The sequence below is a fragment of the Grus americana genome, chromosome 5, assembly GCF_028858705.1.
Source record: "Grus americana isolate bGruAme1 chromosome 5, bGruAme1.mat, whole genome shotgun sequence".
NCBI classification, from domain to species: domain Eukaryota; kingdom Metazoa; phylum Chordata; class Aves; order Gruiformes; family Gruidae; genus Grus; species Grus americana.
This window is the reverse complement of record NC_072856.1, coordinates 34,403,547-34,416,784: the sequence shown is the minus strand read 5'-3', so window position 1 is coordinate 34,416,784 and position 13,238 is coordinate 34,403,547. Positions and strand designations below refer to the sequence as shown.

Here is a 13,238-nt window from a genome sequence, read left to right as displayed (position 1 = left end):
GCCAGGAGTTGGACTCGATGATCCTTATGGGTCCCTTCCAGCTCAGGATATTCTATGATTCTATGATTATTACCTGTGCTAACTGAATTATTTTTGTTTCTTCATGAGGTATGGTTTCAAGAGTGAAACTATAAAGTAAAACTATGCATCTATGTGCTGAATTTTCATATTAGCCATATGTTCTTTCTGTAGGAATTTGGTAGCTCAGTCCCTGCTAATCTGTAATTTCAGCCATTCATACATTAACCTGATCTTAATCAACAGCTCAGGTATGGGCAGGCTTGCTTCTGTCCTTCACAATTGACAAAATAAATAATCCACATCACTTACTGCTGTGTTCTTTTTTTTTATAAAAGGATCAGAAATTTCAAAAATGTAAGGATAGACAACAATCCTCATTCTTCCAGTTGTTTCTTTCTGATTATAGTAAATAATTTAGCGATGGTGTAGCAAAGTTCAATGCCAGATATTATAGGAGAGGCAGGTGATTTTAAAACAAAACTGATTTCAGTCACACTTTCGTATCTACTTACTCAAGAGCACAAAGATACATGCATTCAGTAGTCTGCCCAGCATTCAGGCATCCATATATGTGTACCCACCTGGTCTAGTCAGGATTGCTTGAAATGATGAATAGGATGTGGGGCACCAGCTATCAAGCCCTCCACAACTTCTCTAGGTTCCTTCTTATGCTGGTAACCCATTAAGTCGGTGTTGGATGTGCCTTTTATACTCTTTAGGAGCTGACAGTTAAGGGGATAATTGTCTCTCCATCCAGTTCCACCTCTTGAATATGTAAGATTTGCTCAGTGTCCTGTGTTCTCCTTATCTAAACCTGCTTTTATCATTCCAATATCATCTCTCAGTGGCTCAACTCTTTGTTTTGGTCTGTAAATCATTTTAGGTTGTCTTGTTTTACTGATTAGGCATACCCAGAAGCTGCATGAAGTGCTGTGAACTAAGTGAACTACTAATCTGTATGCCATCAACACGTTTTTCTTATGGTCCTTTTCCTATGCTTTCTGGTGCTTCCACATCCATACATTTCCATTTTTTCTCTACCACTCTTAATATATCTGTTAGTTATTCAAGGAGTATTCTTATGCAGAAGTCCATATTAGCTTGCTATTGAAGCAAGCCACTTGCACATCACATCCTGAAATCGTTTCATGCTTCTACAGATTTGCAATATAATAATAATACTGCATTTCATGTGCACATGCAACCCAAAGTCCTGTAAAAAGTGGTGGTAGTCTAGCAGCATCAAGCAGTTATGTGTTCACAGGAGTGAAAACTGAAGTTTAGACCAGGAAAGCTCTTTCAATGCATGCATGTTCCTGTGGTTAACGTATCATCTGCAGTAAAAGTTCTTTGGTTCCATCACAGAAGTACGTAGCTTCTACCTGATGCAAGATGTGAGAGAGAAGCAAGAATCTAAAGCACAGACATTGCTTTTCTCATGAATGATGTAAATATGGAATTGTCTTCAAGTTGTAGGTTCTTTAGTGAGTGTAGTAGCAGTCCCTGAAGTCCAGTTTCACCTTTGAAAATATTTTTAGGAAATAAGGGAGTTAAAAGTAAATGGCACTCCTGGTTCTATGAATCTTATCTCTTATTTCAGGCAATACCTAATGGTATTTAAAGTTGTAATATGTCATATCATCTAAGATTGGCAAACTAAACTTAGTTTTCCCCTCTGTACGGCTGTCTCCAGCCTTGTTTTAGAACCTCACTATCTCATCAATCAGTCTGCATTCAGTTGCCTTTGTGCCACTGTTGGCCTTTTAACTTAAATGGGCCAATCTTTTCTTGGCCATGTATTCATTCCTCAGATAGACTTATAAAGGGGATGCATAGAATGAAACAGATGCATAGATGTATTTCATTTTTATGAATTAACTAAGTCAAACTCCGTCATTTTCATCCTTTTAAAAAAGAGTCCTTCAAAAGTCTTTTCCTGCATTTGTTGTAGATTTCACCTTCATTGGAGTGATCAAAACTGTGTATCTACTTATATGAGATTTTACTGGTGTTTTGTACAGTGGATTTATAACCTTTTTTTTCCAACTGTTAAGTCCTTGCCCATGTAGCAAAGATGCTTGTTAGTTCAGAACTTCGTGTTAAATTTCACTCCATTTCTTTTACAGCAATCTTCAATGTTATCAAATACATGCTGATGAGATTACTTCAATATTCTGTAATGATGCTGCCTCCCATATTTATCTGAGAGCACTCCTAACTTTTGTGTCAAAATCATTATTGAAAATACTAGATAAGGTCAGTTTCTACATCACTCATTTGCAAACTATATTCATATCTTCTCTTCTGCCTGTTCCTCTTTCAGCAAAATATGTTACTTTCCAACTAGCAATTCCCTTGCCCTCCCAACAATTCTATTTTTACTTCTATATGTTCCTGTCCTACATTTCATCTGTTTATAAGAGCAGTTGCCTCATCAAAAGTAATACAGCTTTATACTAATTCCTAATGATTACTATGCCTTTGTTCCCACATTGTGTATTATCATCCCTAATCAAAATTCAGGCAAGGTATTGTTTTTCATTACCTAGTTTACCATTGATGTATTTCCAACTTCAAATGGTAGAATTTCTACTTTCTCTTTTTCTGTTTGTATGTTTAAGGAATCTTTTACTCCTTGTTTTAACTTCCTTTAAGTCCATTTTGTACTTAATAGTTTCTAGCTTAGACAAAATAGTATCTTTCCTTTTCACGTCTGCCAGGTGCTCTGTCTAGACCTAGTAGCCTTCTTGGCATGGTGTTTTGTTCTTCTCCACTCAGGAAAACAGAGTCAAAGTATTTCAAGAATTTATTTTGGCTGTCTGTCAAAGTATCTTCAGTTAGAATGGTACTTTTGCAAAAGGCTGATGAAAGGTGGTCATTTGTCTCCCTTGTTGATACAGAAAAGTGTATTTTTCAAGATCAGTCTTATTTGAATTGAGTACCTGTTCACTTTGGATTTATTGCATCCACATTAAAAATACTTCTCCTTTGAGAGCAAATCTATCTTCATGTAGTCAAGCAATTAGGCAACTTCATTATAGTATAAAACTGCAAAGTCATTCTTGGTCTGATGAGATAACAAGAACAACTATCCAAGAAGTTAGTTGTTTATGTAAAAAACAGATTCAACCTGAATGCAAGGCTCATATAGACCACTTACTCTAGAATATATATGTGACGTCTCCTGGTTTTGCATGGAGCTTACGAGATACCTTCAACAAGACATAGACCTTATCTCAATTTTAGGAAATTTTCGTAATAACTCTTTTATATCAAGGTCCTCTTTCTGGGTGGTTTTTTTTGCCCAAGCAAATAGGCTCTCTCTTTTACAAAAAGCTACTTCTCAGAATCCTGTTACCCTTGCATTTATAGGTCAGCACAGCAATGCATCAAACATGAATATTAGTCATTCACCTATTTGTCTTTCTAAGACAGAAAAGACAAGACATTGTCTTTTAGGACTTAGCCTGAGCAATTGCTATCAGAATTTGAGAGTTTCATTCATTAAGTAGACTCTTACTCCATATTGATTACCCAAGTTTTTGAACTGAAGCTATTTTTAGCAAGTATTTCCTCAGAAGGTTTTGAGAAAAAGGTACAAGGTGCTTTCTCTTTAGCATTCTTCTGCCAAGTTCCCATGAATTATTTCCTGGCTGGAAAAGGAGAACATTCATTCTCCTTAGTACGTGGCCTAATGCTCTCACTTATACCTGTTGGTGTGTGTAATCCTCATTCTGTGCCTCTCTATTCCTCAGGACGATTGTGTCCGAGGAACCTCTACATATGTGTGTATGCATAAGCTTTTATCACAGCTGAGCCTAGGTACTGTGCAACCATACCAGAGGAATATGTGTGCACTACGTCAATGCTGCTTTACTTGTTCTTTTGGTGTGGTTCCATTCCCTAAGTGCAATAAATGACAGTTTAGAGTACCTCAAATGAACAGTAGTCATTAAGCAATGAGATGAGGTAAGCTCTATAGCAAATTTATCCACAAAGGTTGGAAAACATTATTGTAATGCCTAACATGCCTAGGCCATTCCATTACATAGTCTGTTAAATTGTAACAATCACTAAGCATCAACAAAGACTACTAGGAAATGAGAAAACAAAGATGATGAAAAATGGTTTTCAGAATCAGAACAACAGTTGTCACAATCTTTTGTCCAGCCTTCTCATAAACAGCGATTCCAAATTTGTTAATACATTTCATTCTGTTAAATTCACCTACTTACCCCTCTAATTACCTCCTTTCTCACCGTGTGTGTTAGAAGCCCTCTATTTTGTAACTCCTGTAAGGCTTAGGTCAATGCTTATCCAACTCTGTGTTCTGGATCTGTGAGAATTTAGTACATGCCAAGTGCATTGCCTGTGTTTGAGAAAATTCTTATTTATTTGTGCCTTTTTTTGTTTAATAAAATATTGATCATAGGTTGGTCTCCCTGTTTTAATTTTCTGCGTGCAACAGGAAAAGGGAGACGGTGCTGTAGTGCTCCAGGGAATTGTCCTATTTTCAACATCAGCAATCAGTTCAATTAGTTTTGTTTGTTCCTTGAAGATATTGTGTAAGAAAATAGTATTTAATTTTTTCTACATTTCTGCCTTTGTAAAATTAATAAACTGTAGCAGCATAAATTATGACAAAATTCTGATGACACATTAAAATGTGAGTTCAAAATTGTTTGACCGTGGAGATATTATGCCATTCACAGATGCCTCAAGATTAGGTGTTAGAATATGTTCAGATGATTAATAGTAATGACAGTGATTTAAATGAATCCCCTTATTTATTACACTCAGAATTTATCTTTAATGTCTGAAATTAATTGCCTCTATTTTGCTCATCAATTTAGTTTCATTTTAAAGGCAAAATACATATTATCTCTTTAAAAGGGGCCTTTATGAATAAGGTAGAATTTTTTAGAATTTTTATGGGCAGTATATTTGCTTGTTTGAAAGGAAAGGAAGTGGTTATTTATCTATTTCTGATCACTTTCACAGTAGCATTGCATATTCTTGGGCAAGAATTTCTATAGGCATTTATTGATATTTACATTTACTGAAACCTGCAGATATTTCAGTAAAGAGCTTTTTATTTAAACCAGCAACAGTGGTGACTGTAGGAATGTATTTACGGGAAAAGTCTATGACAAATTAGGGATCTTTAAGGTGAGAAATTCAGAGTGCTTACATTTGGAACATATTTCTCTCCAATGACTGTGTTGGAAATGGGCCTCCCACTTGAGTGCCTGACAGTAGATTTATGGAAATTATCCCTTAAGAAATAGTAACAAGTTTGGCACCATTTCAAACCAGGTGTTGGCAGTCTCTCTTTCAAATTTGCACCATTCGTTACAGTTTATTTATTAAGACTACTTTTTTTCTTTTAAAGATAGCTTTTCAAAATGTGAGGAATGCCTTTGAGCAGGAGTTCCATGCGTTGGCATAGAGGTTCTTTGCAACGCTTTGTTTGCTTTATGAAGTTCCCAGGCAGCCTCCTTGGACAGTGGTTTCATTCAACAGCACCATCGGTGTGGACAAAGATTGACCTTGGTCACTTCCTGGGTTATTGTTAGTATCTAACCACTCAAAGGTCATATTGTTTTAAGCTTCTGCAAAGTGAATTGAATCCCAGATCTTTCCACCTTATCTTCATCTTCTGAGGTTATCGTCTCACTGCTTTAATTATGTGTTTCGTATTGCTTTAATGGATACGCCCTTTCCCAGTATCCTTACCGACCATTCCGCTTTTCTTTCACAGTTGAACTCTTCAGGATGTGTAGATGTGAGGAAATACATGTGACAAGAAGCTTTACACAGATTTTCCAAACACAGCCCTGCCTAGTCAAAAGGATAAAATACAGGATATTGCAGATATTTGAGAACAAACCTTAAATGCACTTGTCCTCAAAAAAGTTTACTCTTCCCTTTAAAGTCCCACTGGCCCATCTGTTTTCAGAAAGATGGGCTCTTCCATGTTACACTGAATGCAAACATTGCTCCCTTCATTTTGCTGCTAAAAGTGGTCAAAGAGAGCAAATGTCTTAGCTGGTTTGCTTTATAACCTACCTGTCCCACCATCAGGTCACTTCTAAGTGACTTCATAGATGCGACAGCTTTCACCGTGACCACCAAGGTATCTTTGACAGGAACTAGCTTAGTGTCTAAAAATGTTTAAAGGACACTGTCCTCCACTGGAATATGAACAGCCCTATATATGCTGCAGCTTTTAGAACTTCAGTTCAGCTTAGGACAACAAGGCAAAAGAGCAGCTCATTCAGAACTGACTTGTCAGTTTGGGAAGGGTATATACAAAGAATTCAAAACTTCACCACTTAGGACTTACCATGGTGGGGTTTTTTTCCTTAAATATGAACTTCTTCCCTGCTGGCCAAGACAGATTTCTGATATATGCAACAGATGTTTGGTTTTTTAAAAGCTCTACCAGGAGCATGAGGTATGAATTCTGCTTTCCTTTGTGGGGAAAGCCAGAGAATAGATGAGGCTGCAGGCATAGGCAGGGAGCAAAATGTGCCAGCAGCCAGTGAAAAAATGTTCAAAGCAGGGCTGAAATGAGAGGATCAAAAGTATTGAATTGAAGATAAATTGGATGTAAAGGTTGAGTGGTAGAGGTCTGGTATAGAGGAAAGCAGTATTTGTGGCTCTTGAGTGATGAGGCTGCAGGGCTTGGAGTTGTTTGGAGAAGAGTCAGAAGTAGCTGGGAGGCAGGAGGCAGCAATAGCTTTATGAGAAAAGAAAGGGGAAAGGTCAGGGAGAACTGGGAGCAAGGTAGCCTTCAGTGGGTAGAAGGGTTTGGGGAACTTCAGCTCTGTGACAGGAGAGCTGTGTGACAGAAAGCTCCTAGACAAGCTGGGTCTGGAAACCCTACTGTAAAACTTGGTCCCTATATGTTTGCGCAAACATGTCCCCTATATAATAAAATTAAGCATAAAATATTTGAACTTTTTCTTAATTGGTTTGCTTGAAGCAGTCTGGTCTCAATAGCACACAGCTCTGCGCAGGCTAATTAAGGCTTCTGATCACCAGCAGTCTGCAAATCAGTGGGAGCCCTTTGTGTGATTTCCATACCATTCCTGTTGGGCTGGGCATGCCTCTGCCAAGAGTGGCCATTCGGTTTTGTAACTCATCGTTTGTAATCTCTCCATGTCTTGGGCAACATAAAGCCTGTGTATTTTGTTAACTGCATAGTGAAAGCAAGGACCCAACTCTCCCAGAGCTCCAGTTTAAATGAGATTTAGAACATTAAGTCACTAAGAATAGTGGCATAACGTGTAATGTTTGTGTTTATTGTAGTCTGTTTTGCCCTGGCTGTGCTTTTTACCTACAACTTTTAGATTTGATTTCTGACCATTAAATTTCACTCAAGTCAATAGATATTTTAAAGAACTAGGCTGCAACATGTTGGTGTAAAATAACCAGTGTATTACAAAATCTCCTGTGTAAGGACATGGTTACATTATCTTTGCCATTATGTGTGTTAACAAAGCATTGATCTAGCGATGATATTAATATACTAAACTCCAAAACTGCAAGAAAATTGCTTTACTTTTTACCACTGATTGGTCCACCTGCACTGTGTTCATTCCCTCATTTGCACATGCAGCGGTGTGAGTAGTAGTACCCATTTAAAAAAAAAATTAAAAAAATACGTGGGTAGTGAGAACAAAATTTATGATAGTGTGATAATGATGTTTTATTGGCATTCATTAGCATTCATGTACATTATGGTTTTGTAGGTTTGCCATTTTTATGCTATTGTGCAGTATAATGCATAGGCATGAATATTGGTTGGGAATGTATGTCTTTGTTATAAGAGCTTGTATTCCCTTTGTTTGAAAATATTGCCCATTTATTTAGGAAGCTCCACCTAATTGGTGTTTGTCTGGCCTAAATCTGCAAAAGTAAACATACTTCCAAGTGCAAGTCTATTTTTCATGCATAAATGTAAAAGTTATACATAATGCATTTTTTAACTTAAAATAAATTGATTTCCTGCAATATTAAAAATATATTAAGCTCTTTGTTAGCAGTAGAAACTGCTCACTTATTAGAGAAGAGAATTCTAGTTGGAGTTCAGATTTCTGTATCAGAATTTTCCACTGTTATAAAAAATACCACCCATATCAGTATTTTATTTTATAATATTTGGATGTTGGCAGTCACAGTCCTCAACGTCAAATTTGTTGACAAGGAGTGTGTAATTACTTCACTAATTAAAATTACTTCTTGACAGCCATGGAATATTTACAGTTTATTCCTTTTTCTCTGAATGTCGCTGTCCTTCACTTATTTCCAGTTTGTTGTATATTGTGAACTTTGACAAACATTGCTAAGGGTCAGAAAAAAACATTTTCCATCTTCATAAGATTTAATCTCCTTTGGATTCACTTCCTTTATGTGATCTGGCCAATCCATAAAGCTTGCTGTTCCTGGCCAGCTTATGTAAAATCATTGCCAGTTGGGTTATACTTTTGAAATACATTTAGCTGTTAATATGAACTGTGTGAGAATTTGTATGAGAGATTTCAAGAACATTTTTCTGGAACAGAATGGTATAATAGTATGCATAGTATAGCTTTTATGGTTTCTCTTCATCAACTGAACTCCCTTCTTCTCTGTTGAATGCACTGTGGCAACTTGAGGAATCTCCAAGCTTTTGGTAACAAATTGCTGATGGCTCCTAAATATCCGTATACTTAATATATTGTATTCTTTCAAAGCCCCTTCATGTGGGGGCTGTTTGAATATATTACGATTCATATTTAGTTTCTCTTCTGTAAGTTTTTAATGGCTTTGTCTTCTCAATGCATTTATCTTTTAAGATCATTTTAATGTTGTTTTTATACATCCACCTGCCTTTTCACTGAATCACAGAAAATCTCTTTAAGCTAGATTGGACTGGAGAAATTGTTCTTCCATATTTTGCCTTGGTCAGGTGAAGGGCCCTTGGGGGAGAAAAAAAACAGATTTGGAATATATTGTGGAATTCTGCTTCAGGAAGTGGTCCAAAGTAGGAGTGTCATATACACAGTTTTGCTCTAGATTTCAAAAATGGATCATTCCTTTCTTACCATGTTGCCCTGCATTTTGAGATGAAATGGTAACTGGAAGGAGGTAAAGGCAGGTAAAACTGAAAAAACAAGGGAGGTCGTCGTTTCGCATAGCATGTACAAACTTGTGAATGTCACTGTTTCACATCCAAAAACCTGCTTTAAAAAGGAAAAACTTCATAAATATTTATTAACAGTATGTGTAGTCACATTGACAAATATGATGCAAGCAAGTTTCATGATTTAGGATTCAGTAGAGGAAATTCCCACCATTTAACTGCACATCCCCTAAGACAACTAGGTTAGGAGCACAAGGGAGCCTAATTAGTTAGGTGCAATGACAAGAAGCCATGGCTAGAAACTAATAGGAACTATTTTTGTGTAAGAAAACAGAAAATGTTTGTTGGCGCAGTTGTCAGGGATATGTGGGATAACACATATGACAAATGCAAAAACTTTTATTTGCAGACCCAGTGATGTAGTGTTCTGCAAGTAATGTTTATAGTTTGCTTTACTCACTGTTCATCATTGATCTATGTGGTAGTGATCAAGTAGGAGAACAGGTACATTTTTCTTATGTGTTCAGTAAATAATCTGAACTTGATTTGGATGCTGTGTAGTATAATCTCTTGCTTTTGATTAACATGATTCCAACATTGCATGCCTAGGCCATTGAATGAGACACTTAACATCTTTTTAAAGCACTGCTGTAAAGAGTTTCCATTGCTAGTGTTGCATTTATTCAGTTTCAGAATTAAGTAACTTGATCATATCAAAAAGGCTTTGTCATTATGAACCATGTATATATCAGCCAGGATTTTGGAAAAAAGTCTGACAGAGGTTTAGCTTTTTTTGAATGTGGATGTGAAAACACATTTCTGAAAGCTTTAGGTCCTGCAAAATTTCAATTTCTTTGTCAGAAGCAGTAAGCACAGAAACTTTAGAGTAGCAAGAACAGAGTATATTATCAGAAAGAGGAAGGAGTCTAAGATGGATTGAGGTAGTATTTGAGGCTATTTCTCCTGTTGTGAAACTCCTCCTTTAAATAAATCCAACTAAAACCAGAATCTCAGATTAGCCAGTTGTTCAGAGCTGTTCTTTCATTTTGATGAGTATAACTGCTCGTTTATATATATTTAAGGTTAGGTCTTTTGAATTCTTTTTTTCTGGAGTAAAACCAGGGACAAAGAAACAGGTACATTTCTTACGGGCTCTGTTAGAAGGTAGAGGAATAATAATGAAACTACACGCGAGACTTCTTAGAAAACATTGTGTCTGTTCTTTGGTACCTAAGTCTTTCATCCATCTTCTACCAAGTCCATCAAGCATATTTGAGCACTCCTCTTTGCTCACTGTTTGGTTCTGGTTTCCCTGCTTCCTTAGTTTTCTTCCACTGGCTTCCTATATCATGCTACTCCCATTGTAACTCCACCTTGTTCGTCAGATATCAGGGTAGGGACACCTGTGGCTAATCTTTGGTTATTAACTCCTACTATCATTCCCTTGTGAATGAGAGAGGGATGTAAATGCATTTATCTTAACTGTCAGTGCATTATACCCTGCCAGTTTCCTGGAGTGTTCCCTACACAACATCTTCCTTCCTTCATTACATTATCTTCATTCTCCTCCTTCAGAGTGTTCCAAAACCTTCATGTCCTTCAGGTAACATTTTGCCAATATCTACTTAGTGTTGCTTCTGCCTCATCTCTTAATCCACTCATTTAGCTTGTGTTGTGGTATATTAAAAAAAAAAAAAAGATAAAACCTGAGGCAGAAAGATTTGTTTCCAGTGTCACTGTTGAGGTTCTTTTTATTAGTCCTATGTGTTGCTTGGAAGTATTGTTTTCGTTTTACAAATGGGTAATAGAAAAATCAAAGGACTCATTTCTAGATCACACAAGTGACCAACGGGGACGGAAGTATACATACTTTTGATTCAGAACACTTACATGCACATCTTTCATTCTCATCTTTTCTAGCTACAAATGTTCATCTACGATGGGGTTCTTGTGTCTAGCTGAGTTTCTGAAAAACAAGGAGTGTATAATCCATGCCATTTTCTGAAGTGCTAGTTCATCAGTCAACTTCTAGACCATCGTGCAGGAGTTGACCAGAGAGAGATAAGGATATAGATGAATTCCTTTCTGTGGCATTTGCCGTGGGGAAAAAAAAAAAAGTTTTTTATTCCTACTGTCCCTTGCCTTCTTGGTAATACCTTATTTAAATCCCAGAACAGATGTAGTATAGTTTGTGCAATACTCCTATCACTCTGATTCATCCCTTGAGAAGCATCCAGGTTGCATTCTGCAAGGTTGCTGTAGAAAACACGTTAGCATGTATATTAACTGTGCCATGGATGCAAAACAAGCATTGACCTTAGGCTATTTCCTTGTAATTTATATTTTCAAGCATTTATCATTTCATTGTTCGCAATGTACATACTGCATATGTATTTTGAAGAGAGAAAGAGTAAATAATGTCAGTTATATGCACCTGTAGTATCTCCGATCTTATTTCTGACTGAATCCTAAACCTTCAGCACAACTTGAGCAGCCACAATACTCACATTGGTAAGTAATAGAAGAACTTTTTCCCTGAAGGGCAATGCATATTGCTGGCACAACTTTTCCCCCAGTTTCTCTGGTATGTAGCATTTTTCTTAATGTCCTAGTTCCATGTCACTATGTGAGATTATCAGCATTTATTTTTCTTATTTCTCATTTTTCAAAGCAAAATTAAATATATTATTTTTGAAAAAAAAATCAAATCAGTAACATGAATTGGAGTTCTACTTGATTATGTCTTATTGTTTGGGACTGGTAATATCTCAACCACGATATTGAGACAAGTATCTTTGCTCTAACTCCTGTTGTTTCTGTTGTTTTCTTTTTAAATAAGGATCTTTTTTTCCCTCTTGAGGTTTCTTTCTTATTTTTTTTATATTAGAAAAAATAAAGCAACTGATTTACAACTGCATATATTTTAATTGAATCTGTCTTCTAAAGGAGACTTACTTAAGAATGACAGGTTTTTTTCTTGGTCAGTATACTAGAGTTGCTTGGAGATTTGCTTGGAGTCCCATGAAAACAGTAATGTGGGTGTTTCACTTGCGAGTTCAAAACAGATACTATTTTAATGCCATAAGGCCAGGTTAGGAAAGCAACAATTCACATAAACGTTTTCAGAATATTTTGCTAATGGACATCCTATCAGATCTAAATATTTAGATCGTTAATATATTGCTTAGTTGCATTATTTTCTTGAGAATCGAGTGCAAGTAAAAAAAAAATTCAGTTGTCCGTGTTTTGAAAATGAATTTCTCCACTTTCCGTGGGTCAGGTAAAAACAAACAGGGCAATCCAACTTGTGCTTTTGCTAGTGTGCTCCAGAGAGCATAAAGCATAGCTGAATTTCCATGGTTCATTCAGTCTTTGGCTTCCTTGCTGAGATTTCTTAAAGAAAAGACAGTTAATGTGGTTTGAAAGGGTTCACCTCAGTTGTGTGGAACTTTGTTTTACATAAGCTGTGAGCCAGCCATCAGATAATAAAAACTTTCAAATCAGTCTTGACTCAGACTAGAAGGATATCCCTAAAGTCATTTTTATTGTCTTCTTCCTCTCTACTTCAAATGGCAGGACACAAGTTTAATTATCAGTAAAAGATGTTTATTTACCGGATTCAGCAATTCTGAAAACAACTTTTGCTGTAAATGGATGTTTTCTTTTATATGCTCGTAACAATACGAAGCCTTTTGAGCAGCTACCTCATTTGTTTCTTCCATCCTCTGCATCATCTAGGAAAAAGCCATATATAATAAAGGAAAAGTAATCAGGTAGGAGATGTTGGGGGAGAGAGATTATATATGTGGTATATTTAAAATGAAAACCTAATGTTGGTCTGGCATTAAAATTTTCTGGTTGGGCAGCATAATTTTAAACTGGGAATCTCGACAGCAGTGGCTAAAATCTCTAGGCCTGGGTCAATAGGAATCTGTATTGCGTTCTGTCAGGTATCAATCATGATACTTGCCAGGCCTGATACTCCCAGTTATAGTATACTACGATCATACGATTTGTAGAAGATACAGGGTGGTTTTTTCTTCAGTTAGAGTTTTAGGATTCCATTATTCTTCGTATTCAAATCAGA

General features: G+C 36.5%; 1 protein-coding gene across 19 annotated transcripts in view; it reads left to right on the top strand.

Annotated features, from left to right (window-relative positions):
- The window catches only part of GPHN (gephyrin), a 292,089-nt gene that overhangs the window by 201,255 nt on the left and 77,596 nt on the right, over positions 1 to 13,238 (top strand). The window lies entirely within an intron of this gene.